This window comes from Nannobrachium achirus, assembly GCF_963921795.1.
Source record: "Nannobrachium achirus genome assembly, chromosome: 6".
Lineage (NCBI taxonomy): Eukaryota > Metazoa > Chordata > Actinopteri > Myctophiformes > Myctophidae > Nannobrachium > Nannobrachium achirus.
The window spans coordinates 12,041,897-12,059,713 of NC_137815.1; positions in this window are offsets into that span (position 1 = coordinate 12,041,897).

A 17,817-nucleotide genomic window follows, 5' to 3' on the forward strand; every position below is an offset into this window, starting at 1 on the left:
TAATACAATCATAGCAAAAATAAATTGCAATTTATTTGCGACTATTACTGCACACCAGCGTTGTAACAATAACAACATCTACCGCGAGAGACAGATAGTTAGCCTATGCCGAAGAAAAGGAGGACACTATATTGCCACAACAAACAACAGGTAGCCTAATGAATGTAGGCTACTACTCACTTTAAGCGATGTCAACCTGTTGCATTTCGCTTAGTTATTTCCTTTCATTGCTTGCTACAGAATTGCGCTGGTGTGTGTGTGTGTGTGTGTGTGTGTGTGTGTGTGTGTGTGTGTGTGTGTGTGTGCGCGCGCGTGTGCGCGCGCTCGACTTACTTGGCTTCTTTTTGTCAACACAAGCATCATCATCCTGCCATCACCATTTCACTCTGAGCTGCCTCCTGTTAAAACGTGAGGATCGCCAAAATAATACTAGAGAGAGAGAGAGAGAGAAAGAGAGAGAGGAAGAGAGAGAGAAGAGAGAGAGAGAGAGAGAGAGAGAGAGAGAGAGAGAGAGAGTGCGCGCGCGTGCGTGCGTGCGTGTGTGTGTGTGTGTGTGTGTGTGTGTGTAAACAGTAAAAACACACCCTCCCCCACATCTGCCTGTGTGTGTGCTGTGCATCTCGCAGACCTACTTTGTTTGCGCATTCCTTCCCCCCTGCACTTTTATAAATGTCAGTTTATAGTCTGTTCCGTTACAAATAGCCCTATAGACCTAACAGCTAGATCATTAACACACCATCAAACCCAAATGTATGCATTCTGATTCTTCTGCCTGCAGCTAACATTTTATTCATGTAGTCATGTAGCAACACACACACACACACACACACACACACACACACACACACACACACACACACACACACAGGAACATTCCACAGACTACTGCCGTTTCACTGTTGCACTACAGCATGTTTCATATTACCAAATGCATTTAAAACACTCACATCATCCCTGATGGACATGTGTCACATTGTGTGGTTGATTGCTGCCATCTCTGTTTCTCCCATTCTGCAGGGTCTGTGGTCTGTGGAACCTGACCGTGTTGCAACTTTATTTCATGGAGAAGTGCTTCTTCCCCATTGAGGTAAGGCAGTTGCATTGATACATCTGTCATTTCTCAAGACTACATATCTCTATACGGTCATGTCATCAACATGGATCTGTTCCATTCCCCATATTCCCTCCTGATTGCCTACCAGGGCTAGTCCCAGTTGTCCTACGCCCAGTTGTCCAACGTCCCAGTTGTCCTACTGTGTCCCAGTTGTCCTGGCTGTATGGGCTAGTCCGCGAAGTGGGCCAGATTAACCCTGTGTGGTGCCCCAGGGCGACCAAGTTCAAGTGCCCCCCACGCCGGGTCGGCCACGGTCTCGCGGGCCAAGGCCGCCTCATTCACGGCTGCAGCGCCGGTGGCTACGCCGCTGGTGGAATCGCATCTTGCTTTATGCCGCGCTTTTTTCTGCTGTTTTTTGTCTTTTTGCACAACCGCTTAACTGTTTTCTCCTTCCCATGTTGAATTGTTGTTTTCACTGAAATGCCGCCAAAATAGCTGGGCATTGTGGGCACAGGTCAGGATACAGGAAGCATGGGAGCACACATTTGGGAGGGGAGGGGCACATGCAGGTGAAAGGGCATGTCAGTGAATGAATGGCTGAATCATGTGAATGCACAGACTCAGTGTGGGAATGATTGAGAACTAGGCTACTTTTCTTTACATTATGGAGGCCTACACACATATATAAAAAATACTATAAATATATACATTGTAGGCCTACCACAACCTGTAGAGTATTTTGTTTTCACCACATGATGAAGAATGACTTTTTCCACCCTTAAAATGGACACAAAATGTTTGAACAATATGCTTTAAATATGCCACAAGACCCTGGACCCAAACCAAGCCATTTTCATCTTCTAAGTGTTCCCCCAGCAGCCAAAACAACCCCATTCTGACACATTTTAAATAGACGTTTTTTTTAGCCCACAAGCTAATCCAGGCTAACTGAGAAATTATATCACAGGTGATGGAGCAAATGCTCTAATTCCAAGGTCGAGTTGCTGTCTAACCCTTGCCAACATGACCATGCCAACTTTGGCGTTTTTAATCCACTGATTGATTTTATATGATTTTTATATGGGGCCTCAGTGAGGTCAAAGAGCTAAGCAGCAGACCATATCACCATAATAAATATATGAACCATTTCTCAAATGATCTCATCACAACCTCAAGTTCTTATCTAAGCCTTTCCAACTGGTAAATGTAAACTTTGGTGTGTTTGATTAAGATTTATTTCTGTGAAGCCTCCTCCTCCTGCTAATGTAGGTTATGGGGCTCCACATACAGCTAAGCCAGTGGCAGATACATTATGCAAGCTTAATAAATAAAACAAGTACCTGATGCTCCCCTGATCCATTTCGAGTTGTTATTTAACCCTCAGCTTTTTTCCCAAAAAAAAAAAAAAAAATCTTCAAAAAAAATTTTTTTTTTCCAAAATATTTTTTGTGCCCCATTGGCATGTGTGCCCCAGGGCACATGCCCTACGAGGCCTATGGTTAATCCGGCCCTGCGTGTTCGCGGCGCGAACAGACTGTAAAGCAAGCGATCTTCATCCCATTCATCCGTTTATCGTGTGCTTGCCCAGGCCTTACGGCCTGGGCATAAATATAACGATTGCATTCACCACGGCTTCGTAACTCGCGCGGCCGGCGTGGCCCGCTCTTCGCGGGGCGCGGGCACTCACGCCTGCGGAGAGCAGGACCAAGGTCCGCTGGCCTTCGCGCCGCTTGCAATGTCGTGGACAATAATTACAGTCGGACGTTGGACGCGCACACACATTTCGCCCAATTTCGAACTGCCAGGCTACAGTAGGACAACTGGGACCCAGTAGGACAACTGGGACGTTGGACAACTGGGATTTTCCCTGCCTACCATTGCCTTCCATAGTTTGTGTATGCGACCTGATGGTCGCTAATCTCCCGATTTAAGTACCATGCATAGTAGTACATATTAAGAACCGTAGGAATACATAAGCAACGGAGGGTGAGACAAATTCCGTCCGGTTGATCCGGTCTGTCTCCCAAGCCTCCGTAGCCTACTCCGGATGATTTGGATCCGTATACGGACGCTTACGGACAGCACCCAACTGGACGGACTGAACGTACAAGATGTATATCCGTAGCAAGAAGTACCCACGGCCACCGTTATAAAACATAGGCGCAGTAGTGATGAAAATTACTTTAACTCTGCTCTACAGCGGTTCTCAAACTGTGTGTCCCAATATAAATACATTTTATCAAGAAACGGAAAAAAGGTTGTTACACAACCACTTGAAGAGGACGCCTCGGCTCCTCACTCACGCACGCACGCACGCACGCACGCACGCACGCACGCACGCACGCACACACACACACACACACACACACACACACACACACACACACACACACACACACACACACACCGCATCAACAGTCATCAGCTCTGTGCTGATGATCTGCGAGACACACAAGTCACAAGAAGAGATGATGATGCAGCGGCTCATTTATTACTTGTGTAGTGATACGCGGAAGCGGGGATTGAACCCGGGATTCCCACTCGCCAGTCCAACGCACAATCAGTCGTGCTAATAGGGCTGAGCCCGATTAGCAGGGCTGTTGTCGCTGGTTCATGGCTGGTACTAACTGTGGGGGCTACAATCACCCCCCTGATCTTTGGAGCGCGCCCTCGCGCTTCACACTTCACGCCGCGGACCGCAGCACACGACGTGGACCTGTCCCTCACGCGAGGATATTGCGCTCCTCATCCTGCCGACAACGCCAGATTGTAGTGAGACGCGGAAGCGGGGATTGAACCCGGGACTCCCACTCGCCAGTCCAACGCACAACCAGTCGTGCTAATAGGGCTGAGCCCGATTAGCAGGGCTGTTGTCCAGGTTCAGGTTCAGGTTTATTGTCACACGCATATCCATACAGGTACAGACATACAATGAAATGCTTGTGCCAGGAGCACTCTCAGCCTTATTACACACAAAAACAACAACCCAACAACAAGACAGCAACAAGTCACCCAAGACAACCCAAAAACAACAAAAACCATACAGTGTAACAGTGTACAGTTTAAAAACTGCGTACAGTGCACATGACTACCTACGTCTCGCTTTCATCTCTTCGTTAAGCAACCTGATTGCTTGAGCATAAAAACTATTACTGAAACGAGTGGTGTGCGATGAGATGCTCTGGTAACGTTTTTTGGATGGGAGGAGATAGAACAGGGAATGGGCGGGATGACTGCTGTCCTTTAAGATGTTCTCTGTCTTTTTCTTACAGCGTGTGTTATAGATTGTGTGTAGCTGTGGTAATTCTGTGCCAATGATTTTGGCAGCTTTCTTCACAGTCCTCTGTAACTGTTTACTGTCTTGAACAGTCACGTTACCAAACCACACTGTGATGCATCCTGTCAAAACACTTTCTATGGTACAGCGATAGAAATTTACAAGAGCCTTGGTGCTCAGGCCAAATCTCCTGAGGCGCCTCAGAAAGTACAGTCGCTGCTGCGCTTTCTTAAGGATACCTTTGCTGTTTAGGGACCATGTGAGTGAGTTTGTTATGTAAACACCCAGGAATTTGAAACTGTCCACTATGTCTACAGGTGAGCCATTTATGGTTAGGGGACTGTGATTGACTTTAGACTTCCTAAAGTCAACGATGATCTCTTTTGTTTTACTGACATTTAGAGAGAGATTGTTATTCTGGCACCATAGGGTTAGCTCTTCAATTTCCCTCCTATAGGCCCTCTCATCATCGTTGGATATTAGTCCTATAACCGTGGTGTCATCCGCAAACTTGAGAATAGAATATAGAGTCGCTGGTTCATGGCTGGTACTAACTGTGGGGGCTACACTTGGAAATTATGTTCAATAGCCTATATGAGCGGGTGTGTACGTGTGTTTTGTTATAATTAGCCTACTCCGGGTCCGCATCCATGTGGTTAAATTTGTACCCTCGCGGAGTTGCATTTACTCCGATAATGTTGCCAACAGACAGCAGATGCAGTCCAGACTGCATTACCACGTATTTACCAAACATCACGGCGGGTCAAAAATCTGTGGTTCTACATATTTAGGGAGTCAGTGGTAACAGCAATATTACTGTCATTACTTTCACATGATCCCTAGGGGTGGACATGTAATAACACAGCCTTTTTCTATCTTCATTCAAAAATAATAACACATTATATGTTACAATTAAAACACTATTCAAGTATATTCAGTGTAAGTTTTTTTTTAAGGTGTCTACACACCAAACAGCCTACAGGAGACTCCTTCTGACTGTACACAGACTGCAAAGAACTGCAAAAAACTAAGCACTTATTTTTTATTTTATTTTTTTCAGACGACGCCGACTGTAGTTACTGTATGGCAGTGGTGCCAGGTCTGCTCCTTATAAGCAACGTTGATCCTGTTTTCCTATAATGTTGCTAGTTGTGTGGGTTGCTTTTGTTTGGGCTTGTTTCTGAAGTGTAGTTGCTTATTTGGCCTTGCTTTCAACATTATTTTATAAAATAACTAATGTAATAGAGTTCAGAGGTGAAACTGGTCGCGCTTTTGGGCTTATTTTCATAGACCTGGTCGCGTATTTCACTCACAGAATCTGGCAACCCTAACCCGGCCGGAGGCAGCTCTGTTCTCCGTGCAGAGGAGGAAAAAAAAGAAAACAACAACACGGGCACTTGATGGACTATTACTAGCCTACTACTAGCTTTGCTTTGGATCCGATTGGAATAGGAATTGAGAGTTGAGATTGAGAATATGGTATTTAGTAAAAATATGCGACGGGAAAATGTCTCTGGTTTGTTTTGGCTTGGTTTTAGAGCAGTAGTAAACTATTCTACAACTCCCTCAATCTTACCGACGGCGAGGGGCGACTGAACAAAACTGAGCAAGTCCAGTTTTCCAGTTTTCGGTCGATAAGGTTCCCGACCCGCTGCCGAAAACCTGACGATGAGCTCCCGTTCGGCAACAGACGCTTTCCGCCGCCTTCCGCCGCCGAATCGTCGCCGAATCTGTGCGGTTAAAAGTGGCCTTTACATGTACTATTTTTAAACATTGCTGTTACTGTGTCATTATAACAGAGCAGCATGATTATGGCAAAAATGTTATCAAACAAAATCTTCTTAATGAAAAAAACGAGAGACAGCCGCTGGCCGCCGCGTCCACGTCCATGGACGCGGCCGTGGACGCGTCCATGGACGCGGACGCGAAAAAAACGTCCGTGGACGCGAGGCCGCGTCCACGGACGCAAACGGCCGGCCGTCCCGGCCGTGGACGTGGACGCTGCCGTGGACGCAGACGGCCGGGGACGCGGCCGTGGACGAGGCCGCGGACGTGGACGCAAACGGCCGGCCGTGGACGAGTCCATGGACGAGGCCGCGAAAAAAAGGCAGCGAAAAAAGAAAAAAAGGGTGTCTATTGTATGTATTTTTTGATGGAGAATTCAAATATGACCTTCTTTTTTGCATAGGACAACTCTAACCTGCATCAATTGGTATTTTATAATTGCCAATTGTACCCTATCCATCTGAAAAACAAATTGGATGTCTATTGTATGTATTTTTTGATGGAGAATTCAAATATTACCTTCTTTTTGGAATAGGACAACTCTAACCTGCATCAATTGGTATTTTATAATTGCCAATTGTACCCTATCCATCTCAAAAACAAATTGGATGTCTATTGTATGTATTTTTTGATGGAGAATTCAAATATTACCTTCTTTTTGGAATAGGACAACTCTAACCTGCATCAATTGGTATTTTATAATTGCCAATTGTACCCTATCCATCTCAAAAACAAATTGGATGTCTATTGTATGTATTTTTTGATGGGGAATTCAAACGTTACCTTCTTTTCTAGATAGGACAACTCTAACCTGCATCAATTGGTGCAAATCAACCTACTATCTATCTATCTATCTATCTATCTATCTATCTATCTATCTATCTATCTATCCATCTATCCATCTATTTATTTATACTTCACCTTTAGTCCAGAAGAGAGTTCAGCATCAGGAACTTGCACACATGGAACTGTGTCATGACTGTGTCATGGAGCTAAAACAGGGCTATGTTAAATACTCAAAATGACTCTGATGGACCAATCAGGGTGGTGGTGGGGGGAGGGATCAACAATAGACAGAAACTGGATAATGCTTTGTTAACTGTCCCACCTAAGTCCCTGCTAGTCTGAACAAACATCACCTTCCCTCTCATAACACTACTACTACTACATTTATATAAAGCTGCTCTTGCATTTGAATTCAAGTCTGACACAAGTTAAGGTTAACTTAGGTAGTATTTCATTTTGCTGGCTTTTAGGGTCTGTGTGTGAGTGTGTAGGCTCACAAATTATTATAATTGTCATTAAGTGACTCTATCTATCTATCTATCTATCTATCTATCTATCTATCTATCTATCCATCTATCCATCTATTTATTTATACTTACTGTTTACATTTTCTATAAATATTTATTTCTATATAAAACTCAGTTGTGTGGAGTTATTGTGTGCCTTTTCTTGTAGCTAAAGAGTCCATTTGTTCACTAGACATTAAGTCAAGGTTACTATTTTGAGTTGAAGCTAAGTGTTTTATTGCTTTGTGGTTTAACATGATTTAAAAGGCAAATTCATTGTTATGGTTACTTTAGAAGACTGCTTTTGCATTCATGAGTTAAAAAGAGAGCCAAGCTAATTTAAAGAGTTAAGTTAAAGGAACACAAAACATGACCTAACTCGCTGCCATTGGACAGACAGTTACAACATAGGCCTACTCTTATCTTTCACAGAACAGACAATTATCATTTATCTATTTGAGACTATGTAGCTGCTCTATGGGAAATAGAGCATTATATCAGCCTATTCAATTGATAATGACCAATGGGTGCCAGTTTCTAAGTAGTTAACCATATTAACATAACAATATATGTGGCCTAGACATGGATATTGCCCAATCAACTCGTAATCTACAGAAATGTCCACCACATCACACAGTATAAAACTTAGTAGGCTCAGTGGATTCACCTATGTTAAATCATGTCAGGTTAGTTTGGTTCAAGGTTCAAGTATAATAATTTATGAGACAAAAATGTAAACAGCACAAATGTACAATCACATCTCGGCTAGAATGATAACATAAAGTCCTGACTACTCCTTGTTATTGTGGTCCTAAATACTACAATGATTAGTTTGGATGCATTGCTTCTATCATGTCCAATTAAAAATAAATACATTACATACATACAGAAATCTGCCTTCTCCTGTATTGTATTAGTGACATTCATTATAAATAGTAAAATAACAGGACAGAGCAAAAAAGGCCTCTGTTGTGTCTTTATCTGATCACATGCAATCAGACACTCACACTGCACAGCAATATATAAACTTTATTACAGGCTCAAGGCCCACAGGGTAAGAAGACAATACATTACAAAGATAATAATTTAAAAAAACAACAACAGAGAGTACATTCACAAAGCCCCACCGGAGCTAAAGAGGCACTCATGCCACTCATGCCAGTGTCCACTAATGGTAGACGTGTACCTGACAGAGCTACATCCAGGGTCTGTCATCAGTCTCTGGAACAATCTGAAACAATGTATCTTTCCTGTGGCTGTTATAATGAACACAAACAGATCAGAAAGTAATTCAACATACAACAATGTAAGGGATTCCTTTCTATTAAAAGCAAAATCATAACTGGGTCAAAGTTGCTTGGTTCTCCCCATATAAAGGCATGTAGGTAACAGTAACATGATATTATGTCATGAATGATAAAAGTAATGTTTAAACACTTTGATGTGTGTGAGTTTATCTGGAGACTTACTCAGTCTGTGACTTACAGAGATCTTGATGGTCTTTGGGTTCCACCCGTTCATCAGAATTGCCGCTGGTGCCGTCTAGAGATTTCATCTTCACTTGAAGTCTGGAGTCTATTATGTACAGTGTATTCTGGACAGTTGTGGACACTCTGCAACTAACCTAACCTAACACACACTATGTGTTAATGTTGATCAATATAATAATGTAAAAATACAAAGTTAAGTAGACCTAAGTAAGAAATAGTAAATACATTGTAATAATACATTGAAGGGGAAAATGTAGGAAAACAAATGCAACTCGGCATTGAATTTATGGCAAACATTTTGCTAACCCTTTCCAAATAATATACAATTAAGAACTGGGATGTTACACTTAGTAAGAGAAAGAATTAATGACTCACCTATTATAGTAACCATGTGAATTGCTAATAATGTTATGGGTCAGATGTGTAAAGATCTATCACATTGTATTGTTCTTTTCAGACTCAACAATAATAATGATGATGTTACTTAAATGCTGATCAATGTGTGAATCTGGCTCTTATCAGGTGTGTGTTTTCTCTCCCTGTCCTGTGCTGTCCTCAGTTAAACCAAGACAGTGCTGTTGTGACCAATGTGGAAAAAGCCTTCAGCTCAATTTATTATCTCAAAGTAGACCAGAGAATTCATACCGGAGTGAAGCCATTCAGCTGTGAACAATGTGGGAAGTATTTTGCTCGGTCTGGACAATTAAAAGATCATAAGCGTTCACATACTGGAGAGAAACCTTATTGTTGTGACCAGTGTGGGAAAAGATTTGTTCAAAAGGGGATTTTAAAAGAACACCAGAGAATTCACACTAGAGAGAAGCCCTATTGCTGTGACCAGTGTGGGAAAAGCTCCATGACACAGTCATGACACAGTTACATGTGTGCAAGTTCCTGATGCTGAACTCTCTTCTGGACTAAAGGTGAAGTATAAATAAATAGATAGATGGATAGATGGATAGATAGATAGATAGATAGATAGATAGATAGATATATAGATAGATAGATAGATAGATAGATAGATAGTAGGTTGATGCACCAATTGATGCAGGTTAGAGTTGTCCTATCTAAAAAAGAAGGTAACATTTGAATTCCCCATCAAAAAATACATACAATAGACATCCAATTTGTTTTTGAGATGGATAGGGTACAATTGGCAATTATAAAATACCAATTGATGCAGGTTAGAGTTGTCCTATCCCAAAAAGAAGGTAATATTTGAATTCTCCATCAAAAAATACATACAATAGACATCCAATTTGTTTTTCAGATGGATAGGGTACAATTGGCAATTATAAAATACCAATTGATGCAGGTTAGAGTTGTCCTATGCAAAAAAGAAGGTCATATTTGAATTCTCCATCAAAAAATACATACAATAGACACCTTTTTTTTTTTTTTTTCGCTGCCCTTTTTTCGCGGCCTCGTCCATGGACTCGTCCACGGCCGGCCGTTTGCGTCCACGTCCGCGGCCTCGTCCACGGCCGCGTCACCGGCCGTCTGCGTCCACGGCCTCGTCCACGGCCGCGTCCACGGCCGGGACGGCCGGCCGTTTGCGTCCGTGGACGCGGCCTCGCGTCCACGGACGTTTTTTCCGCGTCCGCGTCCATGGACGCGTCCACGGCCGCGTCCATGGATGTGGACGCGGCGGCCAACGGCTCTTGCTGAAAAGCTTTACTCGATTGTCTTATCTCAAAATACATGAACGAATTCACACAGGAGAGAAACCATACAGCTGTGTCCAATGTGGGGAAAAGTTCAGTTTAATGGCTGCTCTGAAAGTACACCAGAGATTTCACACCGAAGAAAAGCCTTACTGCTGTGAACACTGTGGCAAACGTTTCACTGTAAAATCTAGCCTCGTACAACACAAGAAGATTCACACTTGAGAGAGACCTTACTGCTGTCACCAATGTGGGAAAAGGTTCACTCTGAAGACGGCTCTGAAAAGACACCTGAAAATCCACACTGGTGAGAAGCCATATACTGCTGTGTCCAGTGTGAGAAAAGGTTCAGTGATATGCATCATCTCAAAGCACACCAGAAAAATCACACTGGAAAGAAACCTTATTGCTGTGACCAGTGTGGAAAGAGCTTTCCTAGACTGGAACATATCAAAATACACCAACAAATTCACACCGGAGAGAAACCTTATATCTGTAACCAATGTGGGGAAAGCTCTGTCAGGTACACGTCTACCGTTAGAGGACACTGGCATGAGTGCCTCTTTAGCTTCGGTGGGGCTTTGTGAATGTACTCTCTGTTGTTGTTTTTTTTAATTATTATCTTTGTAATGTATTGTCTTCTTACCCTGTGGGCCTTGAGCCTGTAATAAAGTTTATATATTGCTGTGCAGTGTGAGTGTCTGATTGCATGTGATCAGATAAAGACACAACAGAGGCCTTTTTTGCTCTGTCCTGTTATTTTACTATTTATAATGAATGTCACTAATACAATACAGGAGAAGGCAGATTTCTGTATGTATGTAATGTATTTATTTTTAATTGGACATGATAGAAGCAATGCATCCAAACTAATCATTGTAGTATTTAGGACCACAATAACAAGGAGTAGTCAGGACTTTATGTTATCATTCTAGCCGAGATGTGATTGTACATTTGTGCTGTTTACATTTTTGTCTCATAAATTATTATACTTGAACCTTGAACCAAACTAACCTGACATGATTTAACATAGGTGAATCCACTGAGCCTACTAAGTTTTATACTGTGTGATGTGGTGGACATTTCTGTAGATTACGAGTTGATTGGGCAATATCCATGTCTAGGCCACATATATTGTTATGTTAATATGGTTAACTACTTAGAAACTGGCACCCATTGGTCATTATCAATTGAATAGGCTGATATAATGCTCTATTTCCCATAGAGCAGCTACATAGTCTCAAATAGATAAAACAAATGATAATTGTCTGTTCTGTGAAAGATAAGAGTAGGCCTATGTTGTAACTGTCTGTCCAATGGCAGCGAGTTAGGTCATGTTTTGTGTTCCTTTAACTTAACTCTTTAAATTAGCTTGGCTCTCTTTTTAACTCATGAATGCAAAAGCAGTCTTCTACCACTTTTTCTAGTCACGTGTTCAAATACTGGATTCTGATTGGCTAAATTCCGGAGGTTATGACAAAACAACTGCCGCAAAGCAAGAGTCAAAGTTGTATGAGGACTTGTCCGAGATCAATGCACCTCAGTGTACATCCGGGGACTTCAGGAGGTAGTCGGAACACCTTTCCCCCAACCAACAAATGACGGTGGCAACGGTCCTATGTTTACTAACGTGCATGCTATAGTCGCCGATTTATTTGGATCCAATGCAATCCGCCAACTTTAAAGCCCCTTTTCTCTGAACCTATGCCTTTCTGGAAGCGAACAGCCTCTATTTACGGCCGGAACGGTACTTCTAACTGACGTTAGCTTAGCTGTAAGCTAGGCGCATGGATTAGTATGGAGTTGGCGCCATCTGTTGGTGAGTAGAAGATGTTGTTTGTGGAACTATCTGCTGTCTCGCGGAAGTTTTATAGGCAATAATGATTGTAACTTAAGATCCTTGCAAGTTACAACTATGTGTTTTCTTTCATGTATACGGGAAAAAGTGGTAGAAAAGCTATTTACCACTCGGGGTCGGACATTATGCTCTCATAATGTCCTGAGTGAGGGTGTTATCGGACTCGGCTGCGCCTCGTCCGATAACACCCTCACTGCGGACATTATGAGAGCATAATGTCCTCTCACTCGGGGTAAATTGCTTACTTCTAAAGTAACCATAACAATGAATTTGCCTTTTAAATCATGTTAAACCACAAAGCAATAAAACACTTAGCTTCAACTCAAAATAGTAACCTTGACTTAATGTCTAGTGAACAAATGGACTCTTTAGCTACAAGAAAAGGCACACAATAACTCCACACAACTGAGTTTTATATAGAAATAAATATTTATAGAAAATGTAAACAGTAAGTATAAATAAATAGATGGATAGATGGATAGATGGATAGATAGATAGATAGATAGATAGATAGATAGATAGAGTCACTTAATGACAATTATAATAATTTGTGAGCCTACACACTCACACACAGACCCTAAAAGCCAGCAAAATGAAATACTACCTAAGTTAACCTTAACTTGTGTCAGACTTGAATTCAAATGCAAGAGCAGCTTTATATAAATGTAGTAGTAGTAGTGTTATGAGAGGGAAGGTGATGTTTGTTCAGACTAGCAGGGACTGAGGTGGGACAGTTAACAAAGCATTATCCAGTTTCTGTCTATTGTTGATCCCTCCCCCCACCACCACCCTGATTGGTCCATCAGAGTCATTTTGAGTATTTAACATAGCCCTGTTTTAGCTCCATGACACAGTCATGACACAGTTACATGTGTGCAAGTTCCTGATGCTGAACTCTCTTCTGGACTAAAGGTGAAGTATAAATAAATAGATAGATGGATAGATGGATAGATAGATAGATAGATAGATAGATAGATAGATAGATAGATAGATAGATAGATAGTAGGTTGATGCACCAATTGATGCAGGTTAGAGTTGTCCTATCTAAAAAAGAAGGTAACATTTGAATTCCCCATCAAAAAATACATACAATAGACATCCAATTTGTTTTTGAGATGGATAGGGTACAATTGGCAATTATAAAATACCAATTGATGCAGGTTAGAGTTGTCCTATCCCAAAAAGAAGGTAATATTTGAATTCTCCATCAAAAAATACATACAATAGACATCCAATTTGTTTTTCAGATGGATAGGGTACAATTGGCAATTATAAAATACCAATTGATGCAGGTTAGAGTTGTCCTATGCAAAAAAGAAGGTCATATTTGAATTCTCCATCAAAAAATACATACAATAGACACCTTTTTTTTTTTTTTTTCGCTGCCCTTTTTTCGCGGCCTCGTCCATGGACTCGTCCACGGCCGGCCGTTTGCGTCCACGTCCGCGGCCTCGTCCACGGCCGCGTCACCGGCCGTCTGCGTCCACGGCCTCGTCCACGGCCGCGTCCACGGCCGGGACGGCCGGCCGTTTGCGTCCGTGGACGCGGCCTCGCGTCCACGGACGTTTTTTCCGCGTCCATGGACGTGGACGCGGCGGCCAACGGCTCTTGCTGAAAAAAACGTTGTATTATTACTAAAAGCTACAATAAATAAATAAATAAGGTTTCCCCATTCAAACACATAGCAGTAGGCCTACATGCCTGTCTGCATTTCATTGTTTAAGGTGAAAAATGTACCTTATGTCAATAGTCTGGTGCCTTTCAATTATATACAAAATGAAGGAAAAAAAAGAAACATGTCACTGCTTCAAGCTTCAGTTGTTTTGGTTGTTGGACTTAACATGTTACAAGTCTCTCTGTTGACAGTGCATTTGTTAAACTTACAGATGAGGCTTGCTTAACGAGTTTTAATATGCTACAGCTGGAGAGACAACACGACGTAAATTCTTAATCCAGTGGTGCTGGATTTAAACTACACAACATGATCACAACGCCTTGTGTTTGGAATCTGTTTACCACATTAAGAACTTATTTGGAACGGAGGATATCCTACAGGTAAGAGGAAAGGAGAGTGGACTGTTAAGTGTTTGTCTCTATTGTTGGCTGCCGCTGCAGAAGGGCTCTGTTGTAGGCCTACATCTGTTGTGACTTGAGTAGGCTAATGGCCCGACAGACCAAATTTACATCTCTAAAAGCTTGTTGATTAGCCTAATGGTCCGGCTGCCTACCAGTCAATGAATGGAACTGGTTGAACTGGTTGGCCTCAGGTCCTCTCCACACTATACTGTCCAGTCAAGTCTACACAATGAAAATCGAGATTTATTTTATTTTTTAATTTAGGCAAGATCAGATCTCAGTTAGTAGGCGGTCGCCTTGTTCGCCTACCGCTGCCTACGCTTCTGGTGTGAGCAGCTGTGGGGAGGAGAGTGTAAGCAGGGGTGTCGCACCAAATTCTGGGCCCTGGGTACAAGGATTCACTGCAGGCCCCCCACAAATGTTCTTCATAGGGGGAGGAGGTTTAACGCATTTAGACTGGGAACGCATTTGAAAGGTATTTTAATTCCTTAGAAAGTAATCCATTTCCAGAAGACTCAGTTTCCCCCAAGAAAACCAGTAAGACTCCCTAATCGGGAGATAAGCGACCGTTGGTCGCTTATCTCCACAAATAGGCCAAAAGTTTGTTTTACCAAAATCGTCCTGATGGTGGCGCTAGATGGGACAGATGCGTTTTGATTACATGACTGTAGAGATACTGTGCGATTTGTGTGATTTTAGGGCAAAATCTGTAGGAGCAGTGTCCAAAAATGTGTTTAAAAAAATCGGCCTGAAGGTGGCGCTAAATGGGACAGATCCATGTTGATGAGATGAGTGTAGACATACTGTGTACCGATTTGCGTGATTTTAGGGCAAAATCTGTAGGAGCAGTGTCCAAAAATGTGTTGGAAAAAATTGGCCTGATGGTGGCGCTATATGGGACAGGTCCATGTTGATGACATGAGTGTAGACATACTGTGTAGCGTTTTGTGTGATTTTAGGGCAAAATCTGTAGGAGCAGTGTCCAAAAATGTGTTTTAAAAAATCGGCCTGAAGGTGGCGCTATATGGGACAGATCCATGTTGATGAGATGAGTGTAGACATACTGTGTAGCGATTTGCGTGATTTTAGGGCAAAGATTGTAGGAGCAGTGTCCAAAAATGTGTTTTAAAAAATCGGCCTGAAGGTGGCGCTATATGGGACAGATCCAAGTTGATGACATGAGTGTAGACATACTGTGTACTAGGGGTGTAACGATATAGTAACTGTATCGAAATATCGTTTTCAACTTAAAAAACCGAAGTATATCGAAATGAAAACACCTAAAATCGAATCGTATCGTTTTATTTTGTATCGTATCGAATCGGCAGTGCAGAGAATCGATTGTATCGATACTACCTTCATGTGCATTGTATTTTGCATTTTTAAGAAGAAAAAATAAAAAGGGGGGGTTTCATTACTTTTCCTTTCCATATAGCTACACTGGTCTATGGATAAATGTGTGTAATCTCTGGGTTCATGTCAAGGTGCAGGTTTGTCAACATACAATGACCATGTATTTGGAAGATAATCACTGTGTTTACTTATTTATATCCATAATAATACATGTTTCCCTTAAAAACCTGCACTATCCACACATTTCACACAGATTTAATTTCTTTGATAAATAGTTACTATATCGATTTTAAATCATTGAATCGTATCGTATCACCATGAATGAACCAATATCGTCCATGTATCGTATCGTCAACCATGTATCGTGATATGTATCGAATCGCTATTAAAATGTATCGTTACACCCCTACTGTGTACCGATTTGCGTGATTTTAGGGCAAAAATTGTAGGAGCAGTGTCCAAAAATGGGTTTTGCAAGAATCGGCCTCATGGTGGCGCTAGAAGAGGGCCATGTGAGAAATGAGGGCTGGGGTCTCCGCGCCGCCTTGGCGGACGAATAGGTACCGGCCCCGGCTCTCCCGGTCACTCCTAGCCCGAGTTAAGGCATTTTATGTGAGCTGCAGTGGAGGGGGTCCTCCACTGGGGGCGCCACCACTTTTGCATCCGTTCTGGAGCACCAGGAGTCGGTGGTCCCCGGGAATTCCCCTTGAGCAGCCCCGTTGGGGTGGTCATTTTTGCACATTTGGTAATTTTTTACACCTGGGGGTCCCCCAGGGACCTGGGGGTCCCTGGAGCTCCGGGGGTCCTTGGAGGTTGTAATTTGGCAGGCAAGGAGTTTGTGTGGAAATTATGGCATGGATCGGGGCAACTGTGGCGGAGATATGAGTAGGGGGAAAGTGTGACGTGTGACTCGTATTCCAGCTTTTGTATATTCTGGTGTCTGGGACTTGATTAGTATGTCGAGTGGAACGTCGTTAGAAGCATTCCCTGGCTGTCACAACCAGTAAAAACAATAGAAATGAGCTGGAAAATCAGGACTGACTCTCCTCTGCGTGTGCTTGTCTCATCTCACCTGTTTCTTTTTTTAGTTAATGGTGTTTTTGAGAGACCTTGGGAAGACCCATTAGATGGCACAAAAATATGACAACACCGAGATCCAATAGCGGCTTTTAACCCATTTAGGGCCTAGAATTATTTCATGCTTTAACTATTGAAAAATAGTTGTGACGAGTGACGTGACGGAAGGAAGGAAGGACAGACAGACTGACGGCTGGTGGAGGTTTGGATAGTATGAGAGTGTAAAAGTAACTGCGACCTACGGTCGCAATAACCACAGTCCAGTCAAGGAAGAGGCATCACACCAATAAGTCTGTTTTAAATAATTGTATTAACAGAATCCAATAATACAGCAAGTCAGTGGTACACCCATATTGCTCTCCCCCATAATAGACGGTTGACATGATTTCCATATGGTCAAGACAATAGGATGGGTCATATATAGCTTATACTTAGTTCTCTTGGAACCAAGAGGGTTTACAAGCTCCACCTCATCTTCATATAAATGTATCCTTAAAGCATCTGGATGCTCCCTAAAAAAAGAATGCTCCTTAAAATAAAGACCATCTTTATAATCCGTCAGAAGCTCTTCATCTATAACCTGGTTATTTTCAGACAGAATTTGATCCCAGACATCTTCATGAGAACAGTACTTCTTTAACACTTCAGAGATGGGAACATAGGAATAGGACCCTATTTTTTGCCCAGAAGAGCCTTTCAGTGTGTAGTGTACAGGTTCTGTTAAATTCAACTTGGCTTTACAGTGTTCTTTAATCATGTGTGGAGAACGAACTGCTTCAAAAGCATTATCAAAGAAGTCTGATGAGTGCAAAACCTGCTCTAGTTCAGGGCAAATTGAAATATCAAAACCACTTTTTGAGAAGAAATGATCAAATCATAATTTTCTTTGAA